Consider the following 19,345-nt stretch of genomic DNA (forward strand, 5'->3'; position numbering starts at 1 on the left):
AAGGCAGTGACCAGTCTTTGGTAAGTTGCCCCTGTATTCTTCAGCCTAAAAGGCATAACCTTATAGCAGTAGGTTCCTCTTGGGGTGAGGAATGCAGTTTTGGCTTGGTCCTCCGGATGCATGGCGATTTGATGGTAGCCTCTGTAAGCATCGAGGAAGCTCATACGCTGATGGTGTGCCGTCGCATCTACAAGTTGGTCTATTCTGGGTAGGGGAAAACAATCCTTGGGGCAGGCTTTGTTTAGGTCTGTGAAATCAACGCACACTCGCCAAGTCCCATTTTTCTTCTTCACAACCATAGTATTAGAGAGCCACGTAGGATGGGTCACTTCCCTGATTCCCCCGGCATCAAGCAACCTGTCAGCCTCTTCAACAACGGCGACAATGTGCTCTGCAGCTGACCGCCAGCTTTTCTGAATGATCGGCTTGCATTTAGGGTCAACATTCAAACGGTGCTGCGAAATAGACGGATGTATACCCGGCATCTCATATGGAGTCCATGCAAAGACATCAAGGTTACTGAGCAGGAAGGAAATCAGCTGCTGTCTGTCAGCTTCATTCAGGGATGCACCGACCATGAAGAACCTGTCTGGATTTCCGTCGATTTCAACTCGATCTAGGGGCTTCCGTGGCCTTTTCACTTGGGGGCCGCCCAACATCGTCGAGGTTCTCCCGATCTGGCACCTCAAAAGAATTCACTTGTAACTCCTTTGGCATTTTTCCAGCAAGGAGATAACATGCTTGTGCCAACTTCTGTGAGCCATGAATTTGCTCAATGTCGCGCTCTGTTGGGAAACGTAACAGCTGATGATAGGTGCTTGGCACGGCCTGTATATAATGCAACCAAGTTCGCCCCATGATGAGATTATACGGCGATGGCAGCTTAACGACCAAGAATTCCACATCCACTGTTCTGGAGCCCGCTCGAACGGGTAGTGTGATTTTCCCCAATGGGTATTCTGGATTGGCGTTGAAGCCGAATAGTGGATAAGGGGCTGGAGAAAGATCCGATTCAGAGAAGCCAAGCTTGGTGAATGTCTTGTAATACATAATCTCCGATGTGCTCCCCGGATCAATGAGTACGCGCTCAACGGTGAATCGGTTTATGCATAACTCAATTACCAAGGGATTGATGTGGGAAAGTGTCACTCTGGCCAAATCTGAATCATCAAAAGCAATGCTCGCAGCTTCATTGGGCCGTTTTTCCGGAGTGAGTTGATTTCGAGGGTCGGGATTCGACTAAATCGTATGCACCGCAGATGACATTGGCAAGCTGTGTATCATGTGGATCACGCCGAGTGGAGGGGAATCCTGTCTCAAGACTATTGCTTTGGTTGAGTTGCCTTTTTGGACGTATTGTTGTAGCCTACCATCTTGTATCAATTCCTCCAAGTGATCTTTCAATGCATAACAACTCTCAGTATCGTGGCCATGGTCTTCGTGATACTCGCACCGTCTCTCTCGTCTTCTTGTGTCGGCAGGTCCCACCATTTTGGACAGCCATTTGAAGGACGAAAGGTGTTGGACTTTGGACATAACCGCGCTGATCGGCTCTGTCAACTTTGTATATTTCTTGTCGGCACGCCTTGAGCTCCTGCTATCAACTTGTAGTTGTTCATTTGCTCGGTGGGAGCATTGGTCGCTTGGTCAGTGAGAATCCTGTCTGTTGTCTTGTTTAGCCCGATGCCTTGGTTTAGGGCTCTAAGGTGGTACAAAATTTAACGACTGAGCAATTTCAGAAGGGCCCATTTTGTTGGCCACGTTTCCGGCTTTAACCCGCAAGGTGTCATCCTCCACTTTGCAGTATTCCTCAATTTTCTTCATCAGAGACCAGACTGTTTTGGGGGGTCATCTAGTTAGGGAGCTGCGGAGAGCACTGTCAGGATGCAAACCCATTTTGAAGGCGGTGATAGCCATGGAGTCGTTGCAAGCGTCATCAACAAGATTAAAGCACTCCGAATAGCACCGAGTACACTCTTAGTGTTTCTCCTGGCTGGATCTGCATTGCCCATAGAGAGGCGGCTTGTTCCGGCTAGACCTCGTTGGTGATGAATCTGGCCCTGAAGGATTTCTATAATTGATGGAAGCTTTTGATCGAAGCTGGCTCCAGTTTATAATACCACCTGACAGCCAATGGGCCCAAACTGCTGGGGAATATTCAGCACATGAGGGCCTCATCGTCTGCATGCAATGTCACGGCTTGCTTGTAATGACGGATGTGATCAGTGGGGTTTGATTTTCCATCATAGAGAGTGAACGAAGGAGCTTTGAACTTTTTGGGCAGAACCGCCCTTCGATCCGTCACACGAAGGGATCATGTTGGTCTTCTTCATCTGAACTGTTTCTTCTTCGCTTATGCCTTATACGTGGACTCTCTTCAGAGGAACTGGAAGTTTCGGGTCGTCCCTTCTTCTTAGGCTCCGGGGATAATGAGTCAGAGTCACTATCAGTGTCTTGATGTCGGGCTCGAGGTTGTCGACCACCTGCCCTCAGAGGTCGTTCCAGATCTTGGCATACAGCTTGTTTGGACTTCGCCACCTCCAAGGCCAAATCCTGACGAAGACGTTCGTTCTCATCGATCATATTCTCCAACCTCTGTTCGTTTTGCTTTGCTTGTTCCATGATCGCTTGCATTGTCTCATGCTCTGAAGTCAAGGGTGAGGCGAAGTTCAAAGCGCGTCTTGCGGCGATAGTCTCCGGTGCAAGCATGTTTGTTGGAGTGAGGTCGTCTCTCTGTGTGGTTTCGTCAGTTACTATCGGAGGGTCTTCCATTACACCCGCCATGGATGTTCTTGAGTATTCCCATAGACGGCGCCAATTCTGGGGAAGTGGTTTGGGAATACTCTTCAGATCCTGGGGGACGCTCGTGATCTTCCGCTAGTCACCTGAAAAGGAATGAACACGCAGGTCGGGGGGGGTGCCGAAATTAGCACTCCTACGGATAAGTCAGTGTATACTCTCTTCATTACTTGTATCTTAAGTTAAATTCACTAGTTCTCACATACCTTTCTCTAACTGAAGATCCTGTATTGATAGTATTCTCTTTGGGCCTTAGGTCCTGGCCCATCCCTGATCCTTTACATGTACTTCTACTCGGCCTTTGTTTTACTGGTTGGAATGCTGGCTATTTTATTCAGCTCTTCAATTGACTAGGATCAATGCCAAATAGAGGTTATGTTCTAGACCGGACAGGTCCATTCGTCTCTATTGATCCAAGGAAATTCGGCTCCCACCGTACCCCATAGTGTGGTGAATGTAGTCTTTTCCCTATCTTCCAGTGCCATCAGAATCTGGTTGTTCCCAAAAAACCCTTATACAAAGGAAAGCAAGACATGACCAGCAGTGAAGTCTACCAACTCATCAATATGCGACAGTGAAAAGTCATCCTTCGGACTTGCTTTGTTTAGGTCTCTGAAGTCGACGCAAACCCGAATTCTACTGTCTTTCTTTGGAATTGGGAGGATATTGGGCAACCAGGTCGGATACTCGGATGCTAACAAGAATCTTGTATCAATTTGCTTGGTGGCCTCTTCCTTGATTTTCAATGCCCAATCTGGAAAAACTCTGCACAGTTTCTGTTTGACTGGTCGGGCCTTAGGGTCAAGAGGGATCGAGTGTTGTACGATCTCAAGGTCGATTCCAAGCATATCTTCATAGGACCACATGAAAACATCTTTAAAATCTTTTAACAAAGTGATTAAACGCTCGCGTTCCTCTGAAGACAACGTGGGCCTGATCTAGACCAAGCGTGGATCCTTTTCAGTACCCACATTAATGACAATGATTTCATCAAAACAAGGCTTAGCACGCTTCTCCTCTTCCCGACTAATCAAACTTTTCAAAACCAGAGGAATCTATTCCTCTTCATTTTCATTAAAATTCTCAACATCTTGGTCAATACAATAAACAAGCGGCACAGAGTAGTACACGAAATCTGCAATGTTCTCATTCATAAGTTTTGGTTCTTCTGTTACAACAGACTCAAAAGCAAAAGAAAAAGAATACCGTGATAGGACCTTGGTATCCGGGTTACCACCCCTAGTTATGCCAGACTTAGACTCCTCGAACTGACGTGAATCTAATTCTGACTTTACAGACTTAGTGGAATCAAATTCTGGCTCATCACTCGATTCAAAACTGGAAAGAAAGCCTTTCTCTAGCTGCCAAGTATGACATGGTGCCCGCGATGCATCCAAAATACCACTGGTGGGATCTACACCTGGTTTCTCTCCGATCATAGAGACAGTAATGTTATTCCCCAAGTTCTCTGTGTCGGTTGTGGGATTTGTTAAGAGATCAGCTAGTGTTGCCCCTATGTCAGCCTCACTATTGTCTGAGTAATCCTCTTTCCTCTGGTCAGTGTTGATGCTTGGTTCACGCCTTTCCTTATCATTGTCCTGTAGTTGTAGATCAAAGAAAATGTCAAACCTGGGGGCGCGCTTCTTTAAATAATTTACCCAAGGCTCAGGAAAGCCACAAAAAGGGAAATCCTCTACTTCTCGAACAAAACGGCCATGCAACGTCCCTCGGATTGGCCAGTGGATGAGCTCATAATGCTTTCCAGCCCTCTTGGCTTTGGCTTTGCCCCTCATCTCTTCCCCCTTTCTTATTTAGTCCTCTTTGGTGGGCCCATAGCCCAGTCTAAAGGCATGCGGGTTGTTTGGCACCTTTACCAGTGTTCTAACACCTTTCCGACCGCTCTGTCCAAGTCCCATTCCTGGAACATGTCGCAGCTTGTTCATTAAGTATATGGATTGGGTACTAACTACATGCCTTCGTTCGCGGCCAGAATTGTCTGCACTGCTCGAGCTTCTGCCGAAGCAAATCCCAAGAGGAATACATCCTCATTGCCATGATTAATCTCTGGCATTGGCATCACCTCTGGAGGTGAATGAATGGATGAGTTCCCAAAAATAGTTGCTACCCCCCCTCATGAGGATACTTCAACATTTGACGGACGGTAGAGGAGATAACCTTTTAATGTAACCCAAGCCTCCCAAATAGGTAGCCTGCACATCCAGTACATGGAACTCGATCTCTTGCTCATATGGGCCCACCTGGACTCATACTTTTACTGCACCCATGACCTCTCTGCTTGTATTGTCATAAGCCCGTGTCACTTGGGCTGTGGGAATAAAGTCTGCCGACTTGAGGCCAACCGCATAGGCAGTACAGGAAGGACATACATTAATGGCAGAACCAATATCTACCAACACCACTAGCACCCACTTCTCTCTGCATTCTACAGATATGTTTAATGGCTAGTTATGAGTTGACCCTTCCAACGACATTTCTTTGTCAGAGAAAGTGAGCACTGGCTTGGCACCACTTGGAAAGACCAGGCCCATAAGTGGCTCGGGCGTAGTATCAATGGACAATTTAGCCTTGTCCATTGCTGACAATACTGCCTGCTGGTGCACCCGTGAAGCCATAAGGAGTCCCCAGATAGAGATATCAGCTTGGATTTTCTTGAGCTGCTTTAGAACTAGCTCATCTTCAAGTTGATTCTCATTCTGTTTCTCGACCTCCTTGTCCTTTCCTGATGGCTCTTCTTAATCTAGGTGTGGCGGCTTAAAGTACTGTCCACTTCGGGTAAGATGGTCTATCTCCTCAGCATACCATGTATCATCCAGGAGGTAGTCTCCCCAGTCTTCATCAGTATGGGCCAGATGCAAATCATTGTCATCCCACCACTTGCCATCAGCTGCAGACAAACAGTTGTCTAGCTCCACTTGAATTATTTTTATAGTGTAAGTGTCCCTCTCAAGGCGACACACTGTTGCGGTTTCCAAGCTGTCTTCATTTTTTTCTCTCTCAAACTACCTTAGCGCAGCTTCCTGTTCAGTATTTGTGGTTCCCATCACATCCACTTCTTGGGTGGGTTTTCTCTCACATGTGCCCTCTGGTAGTTTTCTTTTCTCTTCAGCCTTCCCGACCACTGCAGCTACTTCTGTTTCCATTCCCTCCAGTTTCATCCCAATTTATTCTTCCTTATTTGACTCATCACTCAGCCATCTGGTAGTATCAGTCAATCCGTTTAGGTCGAATCACCCAATCTGTACATCTCCCTAGTCAAGCGTATTAAAGAGCTGCAAGTTGTCCAGATCTTCTTCAAGATTTCTAGGTCGCATAACCCTTGCTTCAAGCTATCCTCCCTGACCACATTATTGCCTAAAGAGGTTGGTAGCACCATTTTAGGCCTAGTTTGAGTGGTTGGCATGATATAGCAACTCAGATCATATGCCCTTTCAAATAAGTTCCCGAAACACTCCTACAACAGACTAGTACCTTCCCCTGAGGTCAAAACCTCCTTTACTGTAGGTATTGTCACCACATTGTGAGTCTCAGATTGTGGATTTAGATGTGTCCATCACGCACAAGTCTGTGCTCTCAAGAATGAACATCGTCGGTTTTGGTAGGTGAGAGGAGGTAATATATACGCTGGGGTCATAAGAAGTGGCCTGTGTATGGATAAGGTTAAGGCTTCGAGGTAAGGGGACTTGATTATGGGCCGGGAGCGGATTTGTGATTACATTTGGTTTTTGAGGTGGAGCGATGACTTTGTTGTCAATGAAATCCTAAATCTCATGACACAAGCGAAAGCACTAGTCATTGTCATGACCATGCTGCTGGTCAAAAGCACAGTATTTTGTGGGGTTATGCTTAGGTAGAAGAGGGTCAGGAAATGGGCCAGATTCTAAGGGTTTTAGGTGCCCTTTCCTGACCAGTGCCTACATGGCTTTGGATGAAGTCAGGTAGGGTTGGATGTGTTTGTGGGCCTATGTTGGAAAAAAGGTTGGCAGTTTTTGTTGTGGTGACAACACTTACATCCGATGGCCTCGCAGATGTGCTACCACTGGCAACATTGGAACTACGAACAAATGGCCTCTTAGCCGGTTCCTTATCATCTGCAATAGTCCTCTATTTCATAGCATCCTTGATCTGAACCCACATTTTGTGAAGCACTTTGAATGTAAATAGGGGGAGAACAATCATTTTCTACAACAACTTCCCATGCAGATTTCAGACAACCATTTTGATATGATATTTCTCTGAAGGTCAAATAGTCATCATGGATGCTTTACCCTCCATCTTGTCACAATTTCGGAGAAACCTTCCTTTAGCCCTTGACAAACCGCCTTGAGATCACGAGCTGTGACCTCAATTTGTGTGTTCTAAGAGTACTAACTGACAAAGGACTCGACTAACGCCTCCCAATTCTGTTTTAAAGAAAATTCCAACTTGGCATACCAAATGGGCGCTATAATCGTTATAGTGCGACCAAAGAGGGATAGCTTCTGTACTCTAGTTAAACCCATTAGCAACAAGATATCTGAAAACAACCGTAAATGAACCATGGGGTCCTTGGAACCATAAAAGTGGCCAATGTATGGCATCTTAAACCGCTCTGGTAATGTAACCATAGACTCGATGTATCCATCCTCTATGCCTGGAATAGAATTGACCCCTTGTGCTTTTTTGAATAGCTTCTCCAATTTGTTGACTTTGAGCGCAGTAGGATCAATCTCAAATTTGCCTCAATCTGATAAATTGGGGCTTTGGAAGCTTGTGCCAGGATGGGTTCTGTTGGGACTGGGCAAACTGGATTACCCTGGGTTTGTGGATCTTGAGCAGTGGCAGTACTAGCAGTGGCATCAGGCAGAGGGATAACTGCGATGCATACATGGGACACAGAGGTTGCAGTCGACTATAGTAACGGTTGTTGTAGCCTAGTTCTAACCATGGCTTGACGGGCCACATCATACTGTAGTGCTTCAACTGTTTGTTATAGTTGGAGTATCAAGTCCTCCATATTCGCCAGGGGGATACTACGTCATTGGAATAGGTGACTATCCTTGATCTGGACTGGAAGTACATGTCTATTCTTGAACCGTACTGAACACAGGTGAGTTGAGAGGTGATTTCTGTAAGAACTAGACTGGTGAATTCTGCCTGACTGTTCTTCGCCTTGTAGCCAATGATAGTGAGGTAAACACGGGCTGTCCCCGAACAAGGTCCCCAACCTTGCACAATCTTCCCACTCGGGTCTAGAGTACTTGGGGGATATCAGAACCTTCTGAAGTTATGGTCTAAACTACAAAGCAAAAGAAATAAAGCAAAAGAGCAGTAATTAGAAACTGAACAGTACCTCAGCTAAGATGTTATCAACACAGACATGATCAAAGCTATAGGACTGTACTCCACACTAAATCCTGCCCCAAAACAAATACCAACCTTGCAACTGATATGCACATTCTTGTACAGTTTCATTATAAAGCACATATTAGCTAAAAGATACAAAAACACCCCTATGAGAAGTAGGGTTACCCTGTCCAAGATTTCATCATGAACTAGGGTTTCACTATTTCAATCAAGCAGTCTCACGCAATCCCGCACACCGGTGAGTATCATGTCCTAGTTTCGAACAATCACTATGGCTTACTACATGTAGCTAGGTCAAATAGTCAAAGAGGGTACCTCCGCAAGACTACCTAATATATCTCTAACACCTATCATCGAGAAATGAAAGTAGGATCAAGCGGTACAGCAATAGTGTAGATCCAAGGGTTGTGTTTCTAACATGGTAGAGCCCACGACCGGTCATCCTTTTGGCAAGCATTTTAGGCAAGCCTCCGACAAACCATCCAGGAATAGTAGATGGAAAACACAATGACTTATAGTAACAATGCAAATGCAAATGCAAAGAACATATATATGTAGATAATTTTACATCATGAAGTCCAAGTCAAGTTCTCTACTTTCCTCAATAGAGTCGCCAGAAACTGTAGCTTGCTTTTCGTGCTCCTTTCGGATATTATCAGCTCTACAGTTCAGACTCTCGTGGTTCTGAATCTGATTTCACAAGTGCAATGTAAAATAGATAAACACAAATGAGTCTGAATCTGACAAATATTTTGGAAAACCAATTTTGAATCAAAATGCCAAAAATGGATTGCTTTGCTAAATTTCAAAATCACCGCCTAAATGTTTTTGGAAAATTTAGGAAACCCGTGGCTCATGCAAAAGGCCACGTGTCCGCCATCACCAAAGTGTCTTGGCTCAAGAACTTAGGTACGAGAGGGGAAGGTTATGAATGGAGCCACCCACTTGGCCAATCAGAGATCGGCCTCTACTAATCATGATATGATTCTTATTTACATCATATGCTCTTGTTCTGATTTATTAGGCTATTCTTACTATGTGATGCACACAAGTATAGACTAATTTGCAAAAATTGAAACACTTTGATTTTATGTTTGTTTTGGAAAGTGTTTGAATATGTACCACTTAAAAAAAGTGATATCACATATACAGTAATCAAATTATCCCAATTTGAGCAATTAGCCTTCATCCACAGACATTCAAACAGATATCTCACTTAAGCACTTAGCCTCATTGTATCATGCTTGACATGAAAACACTAACACTCATGCAATATGCTAAAGCAATAAACGCTCACCTAGTTCTCAACCGAGGCAAGCCACAAGAAATAGAATAGTTAGAAAAAATGCATTATCCTAATGATGCAAAAAGACTAATGCAACACATGCAAGAATGTAACTAATAGGTTCGGTTATCTAATATGTCATGTGAATCCCTTTGATAGCATGTTGCGGTGCACGTATTCAAGGAAGTAATAAATGACAATGCCGTCAGAATGATGAACCGAACCTTATGCATGCAAGAAAAATGGGTACAAATCATGAAAAATGCTAAGTAAATATGAGGTTCTACACTATCCATCATAAGCAAGTAAATAAAAAGGAGAAAGAAATGGGGATTGGAAAACATACACATTATTATATTTTTGCCCTTGCACAAGAGGGTCTGAGTGAATGTCCTAGCTAATTACTATGAATTACCTAGCCATTACAAACCAAATGAAATAAATTAACTACACTAGCTAATTATTTCAAATTAAGATAACTAGCTATTTACATCTAAGTCACTAATTACAACACAATTTTGCTAGCTATTAGAGTTAAGCTAATTAAGCATAATATGAAACTAAGTTAATTTACTATTATTGGCCCCAAGGAACAAGGGATGACTCATGCATTCGCGCAAATTTCCACCTAAAAATACTCTCTATTTTACTTCCAGAATGCATCTGTTGCGCAGTCAGAAAATTGCACTGATTTTCACCTCAACCTTTGCTTTGTTCTAAAGGAAAAATAACACTGCCTAGCTGAAAAGGGTGGCCGGTCGACTAGAAGAAGTGGACAGCTGTACAGTAAATGTGGTCGGCCAACCACTAATGTTTGGTGCTGCCCTGCTACAACAGACATGAAACAGAGCACAAATAGAGTATTTTCAAGAGATGTTTGTCTACCCTACCTCTCCTTATCATCAAATAGGTCGAATGAGGGGTAGGCTCAATTCGCAAGCCATCAATCGATGCAAATTCATTGCATGATAACTTATGAACCAAGGGACAAAAGCTTAATAAATGAAGCTACAAAAACCAACAGAAATTTCTCCCTATAATTATATTTATCAAGGGAAGTGGTTTACTTGATATTTTGAACCATTATCATCACAAGGGACTATAAAATCGCTCAAAACTCAACGGGTTTAGTTAACGTCCGATTGAACCCCAAACCATTTTATTATCTTGTTACCTCTTAGCTCAATTTTAGCACCTCTTTTAATTACCTTTCCATTCATTAGTCATTTTAGTCCAATAATGAAGACTAAGTCCACCAATGGAGAGAAATGTCAAACAAAGGGTTATTTTGGGCATGAGAGAGATGTCATGCCTTTGGTAATGAACCTTCGAAAAGATTAAACCATTATGCACAAGGATCTCTATCTGAAGCTTAAACAATGACCATTTGAAACAACTCTCAAAGCAAAGAACTAGCCAAGAAAAGAGGGAGATTGTAAAGGTGATTAGAGGTGAACACAAGTATGTAAAGCACTAAATACATGGTATCAACTCAAATTGGTTAGTGTCTAATGCCTAAAACACCAAACCTATGAGGACCATTACACTACATGCATGCCATATGAAGCATAAATGAAACTAACACATAAAAATAGTCCTACAACAGTCAAAAATAGTTCTGGAATTAACATGGAAAAGCTTGAAAAAGAAAGCTACAATATTGAGGAAATAGAACTATAAAACAAGCAAAAGGAGGGGAGGCTAACCCCTCCATTTTTGGGACTTCAAAACCACATTTCTATCCTCCAAAAACCACTAAAATTCAGTGGTAAAAAGCTCAAAAAAGTTGATGGAAAGATGGGAAACACAAGGGTAAAAGCTTAGAATACAAGGTATAAAGAAGGATGGTCCACCCCTCTAGCTTGGGTAGCTTTTAACCACAAGTTTCAGCCCACAAAAATAAGCGAAAATGGATCCAAAAAGAGCAAGTAAATATGGTAAATAAATAACGGAAAGAGGCTAGGAATTATACCTCTTAAATAGGAGTAACACCTTGAGTTATAAACCAACAATTTCTCACCCTCAAGAGCTCAAGAGCTAATATTTAAGCTAAACAACCTTAGCAACGAGCCCTAAAAATTTTGTTTGTGAAGTCTAGGTAAGGTGTGCATAGGTTGCAAGGAAAAGAGATATTTTTTTTAAGAATTTTCCTTCTCCAAATTTTTCTAACCTAATTTTATGATAGGGGTGTAACTCGGCTTTTTTGCGCCCCCTTTCGGAAGGTTTGAAAGAAAGCCCTATAGTTCAGACTCCCGAGGTTCTGAATCTAATCTCACAAGTGCAATGTGAAACTGATAAACACCAAAGAGTCCAAATCTGGCAAATCGTTTTGGAAAATTGATTTTGAAGAAAAAATGTCAAAATTGGACTGTTGTGCCAGATACAAAGTCGCCACCTAAATATTTATTTTTGGGGAAATTTAGGAAACCTATGACTCATGCCAAAGGCCACGTGTCCGTCATCACCAAAGTTGCACTGGCTCGGGAACTTGGGTATGAGAGGGGAATGTCATGAATTGAGCACCCCCGCTCGCCCGATCAAAGATTGACCTCTACTAATCATGATATGATATTTCATAAACATTATGTGCTCTTATTCCAGTTATTAAGCTAGCTTTACTATGTGATGCGCACAAGCAAGTATAGACTAGTTTGCTCAATTTGGAACAATTCAACTCATGTTTGTTTGTGAAAATGGTTTGAATTTGCCACCTCAAGTGGGCTAAAAGATTGCAGATTTTCCACCAAGCATAGTGGGCTTAAAACATGATTTGTCACTCAACAAATTGGGCTTAAAACGCACATTCGTTGAATCGTTCCAATTCAAACAACAAGCTTTCATCCACAGGCATTCAAGCAGTTTAGCATTTAAGCACATAGCCTAGTGGCAAGCATGCTAATCATGGGAACATTCAAACTTATAAGCATAAGAACTCACCTAGTACTCCAAGCTACGAAGATATGAATTAGTAAAATATGCATGATTCCTAACTATGTTAAGTGTCTAACGCAACACATATAATATGCAATTACTAGGCTCAACTACTAATATGACATATGGATCGATTTGAACAACATGCGATTAAACATGTATTCAACTAAGATATTGAAATGACAATGTAGTTTGAATGATGCGCCAAGCCTTGATGCATGCTAAATGAATGAATGCATGCAAGCATGAGGTATGCTATTTAAAATATGTTCCAAATCTAACCATCAAAAGCGATTAAATAAAAGGGAGAAAGATGTGAGGTTGGAAATGCACACATGCACACACACTTATTACAACATTACGCCCTCGCGAAGGAGGGTCCGAATGAATAAAGCTAACTAACTCGCTAAACTAAGCTAATTAAACATACAAAACTTGAAACTAATTAACTATTCTAGTTAACTAATTACAAAACGAAATTGAATAACTAGTTAAACTAACTAATTATTTACAACACTTAATTAGCTACAACTAATCAATTACAAACACGTGCTTTATTTATTGCTAATTAAACTAATTAGCTAATCCTGGCAGGCGAGGAAGCCCATGCATGCTCGGTTTACACCCCGAAAAGCCACTGCCTTGCTGCAGAATGCCTCTGTTTGCGCATTGAACACCAACAACTCTGTCCACTTCCAGAACACCTCTGCTCTACCTTACCAACACACTGTGCAAATTTCACTGATGGCCGACAAGGGGCCGGTTGGCTACCAATGGTGGCCAGTCGGCTACTGATGGTGGCCGGTCGGCCACTGATAGTGGTTGTCGGCCCCTGGTAGTCTACACTTCCTTGTTGTATCAGAGAGCAAAACAGTGTATTTCTCAAGTGTTGTTTGCACACTTTGCCTCTCCTTTTCATGGGGAAATCAAAGGAGGGACAAAATTTGGTTCATAAATAATCAATCAAGCAAAATCATTGCATGATGGCTTGTGAAACCAGTTGTGCAAGTTAATAAATACAAGAACAAGACTCAAATAAGCATCACCCTATCATGCATGATCAAGGGAAATGGAGACCTAGGAAAATGGCACATTTCATCACTTTTGAGTATGAAATGTTCCATTTTGCTTGTGTTCAAACTGACATCCGATTTGAACACATGCAATGCAACATAAAGAATGCTTATCATGCCTCTTTTACTTGCCAATTTTGTTTACACATTTTAGTTACCAAACCATCCTTTAATCAATTAGTCCATTGGTGAGTGTCTTCTAAGGTGGAAGAAGTATCAACCAAGGGATAGTTTAAGGCATGAGTGAAACTTCATGCTGTTTATAATGAACCATCAAAGGAGGATTAAACCATTAAGCATAAGCCACAATCTCAAGCTTAAACAACCCTCAGGTTGAAACAACCCTGAAAGGAAATAAAAAAGTGAAGAAATGAGGGAGATTGCAGAGATTATAAGTGCTGAAATTAGGTGAGAAAAAGCACTAAAACATGCAATCAACTCAAACCAATGATAATTAAAGCCTTAAAACACCAAGCTAGTGAAAGGACTTACACTACAACTATGCAAAACAAGACTCAAAAGGCTTAACCAGCCCCAAACAAAGCTAAAACAGGTCAAAAGAAAGTGTAAAACATGCTGGACTTGAGCCATAAAAAGCTAAAACATTAACCTAATACATGGTGCTAACTAGGCATGCAAAGAAGACACAAGGAGGGGAGGCTAACCCCTCCAATTTTGGACTTCAAAATGAGTTTTTTTCCACTGAAAAACCTCTAAAATTCAGTGGTTAAAAGGCCCAAAAAAGTTGATTTGAAAGTGATAAACAAAGGTACAATAACTTTACAAACAAAGAAGCAAGAAGGGTGACAGTTGGAGCTTGTGGGGAACAGTTAGCCAAAAATATGTAGCTTTTTTACTAGTGGCCAATGGTCAAAAGTGTGCATTGTCGGCCATCAACGGTGGCCGGTCGGCCACCAATGATGGCCGGTTGGCTATAAAAAAATCTGCTTCCAGACCTAACTTCAATGTGGCATATCTTCTTCTTCTAGACTCCTTTGCAGGTCATTCTTGAGTCTAAATTGAAGCCCCAGAAGTCTATGTTCCAATGGAAGCGGCCTCATATCTAGATTTGAAGTGCGCTAAGAGATATGCTTATTTTAGTGAAGGTTTCCCCATTTTGTCTTAACCAGATTGATGCCTAACTTCAACCAGCCATATCTCCCTCATCTGACTCAGCTTTAGGAGAATCTTGAGTGTAAAATGAAGCCCCAGAAGTCCACTTTCCAATGGTGGTGCCCTCATAACGTCAGTCCAAGTGTACAAAAAGAAATAACTGATTTAGTGATGGCTGCTCGGTTATCTCTTAACAGTTTATGCCTAACTTCTTCAACTGCAAACCTCTAAATAATATGTTTTAAAATAGTTCATGTCTCTTCCATTTACTTCCACTTTGTCCATGCTTGGTTTACCAAAAAGTGCAATAGTTAATGAAATGCGAGCCTCGGAACATCGTAGAAGAATTTTCAAAAATATTTTGAAAGAGAGGGTTCTAATGTCTAAAATTGTTTTCGTCAAAAAACGTTTTGGTCCAAAATGGGGTGTAAGGTTGGGATTTAGAGCTCTTCTTGGCGAAGAAATCGAACCTTTGCATAACATAGCCATCATCCTCGAGTAATGAACTTGAGGCGCCCAAGTCTTAAGGGCGGTAAAAAATAGGGTGTCTTCAATTGCCTCTGTTTGACAGAGCTCAGAGTCATGAAATGACATGAGTGAATGTCAAAGCCCGAAGATAACCTATTTTGACAAGGCCGTAAGACATGGGCAAACAAACAAAATGCAGATGCAGTTGGTTGAAGCCGCCGAGGGTTGCCTACGTATCCCTTTGCAAGGAATCAAACTAGCGTAGTTCAGAGGTAGGATAAAAATGAACTACAAAATACAAAGCAGTTTGAAAGTTGGACTCATATGCTACGCGAAGCCGGCTATTTTGAAAAAACTTATGATCATGCGAGATGATGCAATAAATAATAATAGATGCAATAAGCAAGATAACAACATATGACTGAGCAGCTCCAAGCTTTCATGCAAAAAGTTGTAAAACAAACTCCAACCACACCAAAACATTGGACGAGGAAAGAAAACACTACTCAGGGTAAACTAAGAATCAAAAATCGCTCAAGGTCGCGTTTCACGCGTCCCAAGATAGAACACTCCGAGGCTCGCACATCACGTGTTTTGAGATACTCTAATCATGCTAAAATCGTAAGAAGAGATTCTAAGAAAAACCAATCAGGGGCACATTCCACACATCCTGAGATAAATTCCAAACACGTTGAAATCGTGTGAGGAAAAGAATACTCTAGCCATGCTGAAATCGTGAGAAAGGTCCTAAGAATAACCCTCAGGGGTGCATTCCACGCATCCTGAGATAAATTCCAAACACGCTGAAATCGTGTGAGGAAAGGAACACTCTAACCACGTTGAAATCGTGAGAAGAGGTCCTAAGAAAAGCCGTCAGGAGCGCGTTACACACATCCTATGATAAATTCCAAACACGCTGAAATTGTGTGAGGAAAGGAACACTGTAACCATGCTGAAATCATGAGAAGAGGTCCTAAGAAAAACTAGTCTGGGGCGCATTACACGCATCCTGAGATAAATTCCAAACACACTGAAATCGTGTGAGGAAAGGAACACTCTAACCATGTGACAATCGTGAGAGGAGGTCCAAAGAAAAACCAATCAGGGGCACGTACACATCCTGAGATAAATTCTAAACACGGTGAAATCATGTGAGGAAAGGAACAATCTAACCACGCTGAAACCATAAGAAGAGGTCTTAAGAAAAACCGTCAAGGGCGCGTTCCACGTATCCTGAGATAAATTCCAAACACGTTGAAATCGTGTGAGGAAAGGAATATCCTAACCGTGTTGAAATCGTGAGAAGAGATCCTAAGAAAAGCCATCAGGAGCACGTTCCACGCATCTTGAGATAAGTTCGAAACACGTTGAAATCGTGTGAGGAAATGAACACTCTAACCATGTTGAAATCATGAGAAGAGGTCCAAAGAAAAGCTGTCAAGAGCGCATTCTACGCATCCTAAGATAAGTTCCAGGGACAACGATCCTAAACGCTGCTCAATATAAGAGAATAAATGACAAAAGATAACACAAGATGCAAATAAATTCAATAAGTGTAATGATCTGATACATGTTACAAGCAATGTAGTGCATGATGCTTAGAGAAATGCAATAAACAAACAAAGTGGCGCTTTAGCATGCACCTCATGGGGTGAGTGGCGATGAACCACGCTACTCTGACAGAAATTTCCCCTTTGTGTTCTTCAAACTCTTACCTTCAACTCTCAATTCAAAGGTCCAAAAATGCTGACACGGGCTAGCATCTGTATGTAGAAATGACGAATGTCGCTGATCATATTCACAGCTTTCCCTATTCTCCAACGGGGTGACAGACTAGGTTGGTTCAGTATCTAGAATTGAGGCGCACACATGCTATCTCAATCTATGGGGCTGCCATAAAGATTTCAAGCCGAGGATACACCCCTGGGTATTTAAAATGGATTTTAGTCTCAGAAATTCCAAACCTTTGCGTTCTGGGCATCGCCATTCGAACTCTAGTTTCCACCGTCGCAGTTAGTCTACTAGGACCTCATTGCAAACACAGCCAAGATGCCCTTGGCAAGGAAACAGTGCTCAGGCAGAGCACTTCTGCTTGCCATTCTTGCTTGAAGTAGGCTTGATCTTGAGCTTGAGATAGAGGTACACTCATACTTCGGAGAAAAGACAAGTCCTGAGAAGGCGCACTGGAATGCAATCTCGAAAATTACCGATGTTAAGATGCTCCAAATTTTCCCTCTTTTCTTTTGTTTTGCAGTCCGGAACCTATATAGCTTCAGATAAGTCCCTGTTCTATTGTTCTCACATGACCTGGGTTAAACCTTGCAGTTTATGAAAGAAAGAATCCTGTTTTGTACAAATGTGGAGAATGGCACAGCACTTTGAGCACAAAGCGATTTATTTTTGAAATTAAAATTGAGAAATGAGTTCTTAACCGGGTATTGAGCCTACAACTAACTACAGTACACCATGACTCAACAAAGAGAAAAGGAAGGTAAAACAACCTAAACACATTTATTGACACTCGAAACGACTCAAAATAAGAATCGAGACAAACAAAAACAACAAACACAACACTCGAATGTGTTCCAATGGCGAAAGACCTCTCAGTTCACGAGGAGCCTGCTTCTCCGGGTACTGTTTCTCACCCTTTCTTATTTGTGATTCTCACATCACTATGGCACTCAATCTCTACTTCTCTGACAAGCCCATTTCTCACTTTTCCTCTTAACGCACATCTCTCTATTCTTTAATCTTTCTTATTTTTTTATCCCTCCCCTGGGTGGTCGATGGATAAGAAAGAAGTTGTGGGCTTTTGCCCCTGGTATTCTGCTAAATTCTCCTCCTTTCGCTCACAATTAGTGAGTTTCTCGTACGGAGGGTTGTAGATGCGCCCGAACGTCCTGGCAAAATCCCGTTTTGTTCATTTAGGCTCACTACAGTTCGGACTCAAATGTCACGGTTCTGAATCTAATCTCGCAAAGTGCAATGCAAGATTGATAAATCACCAAAGAGTCCAAATCCGGCAAATCATTTTGAAAAACTGATTTTAAAAAGAAGTGTCAATCATGGACTGCTTTGCCAGATACAGAGTCGCTACCTAAATATATTATTTTTGGGAAATTTAGGAAACCCTGACTCATGCCTAAGGCCACGTGTTCGTCATCACCAAAGTTGCCCCGGCTCAGGAACTTGGGTAGGAGAGGGGAAGGTCATGCAATGAGCACCCCCGCTCGCCCGATCAAAGATCGGCCTTTACTAACATGATATCTTGTTTCTGAAAACACAGGTGCTCTTATTCCGGTTATTAACCTAGAATTACTATGTGATGCGCACAGCATACAACTATAGACTGGATCGCCTAAGTTGGAACAAAACATCTCATGTTTGTTTTTGAAAGCGGTTTGCTACCCGCAAGTAGGCTAAAATGAGGATTTTGCCACCCTCAAGTGGGCTATAGAACACATGGTGATTTGCCACTCTCACGTGGGCTTAAAACTCGCAATCAATGAATTATTCTAATTCAAGTAATCCAAACCTCACCACGGGCATTTAGGCAGTTATATCACATAAGCAGTTAGCCTCATGGCAAGCATGCTATCATGGCAGTCACTCACACACATGCAAGGATGCCAAAGCATAAACACTTACTGAGTAGCCCGAGCCAAAACAAAAGCTATGTTAGAAATCAATGCATGATCCTAGCCATGTCAAGAATGCCTAATGCAACACATACAAAATGCAACAAAGATAGGCTTGGCTATTCTAAAATGTCATGTGAAATGCAATTTGATACATCTATTCAAACAAGAATTGAAATACAATGCAGTTAGTATGATGCGCCGAGCCCAGTGCAAGCAAGACAAATGAATGGATGCAAATATGCGAGCATAAGGATGCTAATGGAAACATGCCCTAAAACTAACCATCGTAAGCTGGTAAATAAAAGGGAAAAAGAAATGGGGGTTGGAAGGCATGCATCACACACATGCACACTTATTTACAACAGTTGTAACCACGTGACGGAGGGTCCGAATGAATAATACAGAACCAACTAGCTAATCTAAGCTAATCTAATTAAACTAGTTATTACACAACAGAATGAATAACAAACTACAGCTAATTATTACACAACTCTAACTAATTAACAAATTAACTAAATTAGCAATTAAACAAGCATATAAACTAGATGACGTAGGATGCCTCAGTTCTGCTTTGGATGATAAAGGATGCATGCATGCTTGAGTCGCCTTGTTTGAAAATTCCTCGCAATGCCCCGATTTGCCTCTGTTTGCAATTGATCTTAGAAACTTGC

This window comes from Camellia sinensis, unplaced genomic scaffold (assembly GCF_055761805.1).
Source record: "Camellia sinensis isolate YWXY unplaced genomic scaffold, ASM5576180v1 Unanchor3, whole genome shotgun sequence".
Lineage (NCBI taxonomy): Eukaryota > Viridiplantae > Streptophyta > Magnoliopsida > Ericales > Theaceae > Camellia > Camellia sinensis.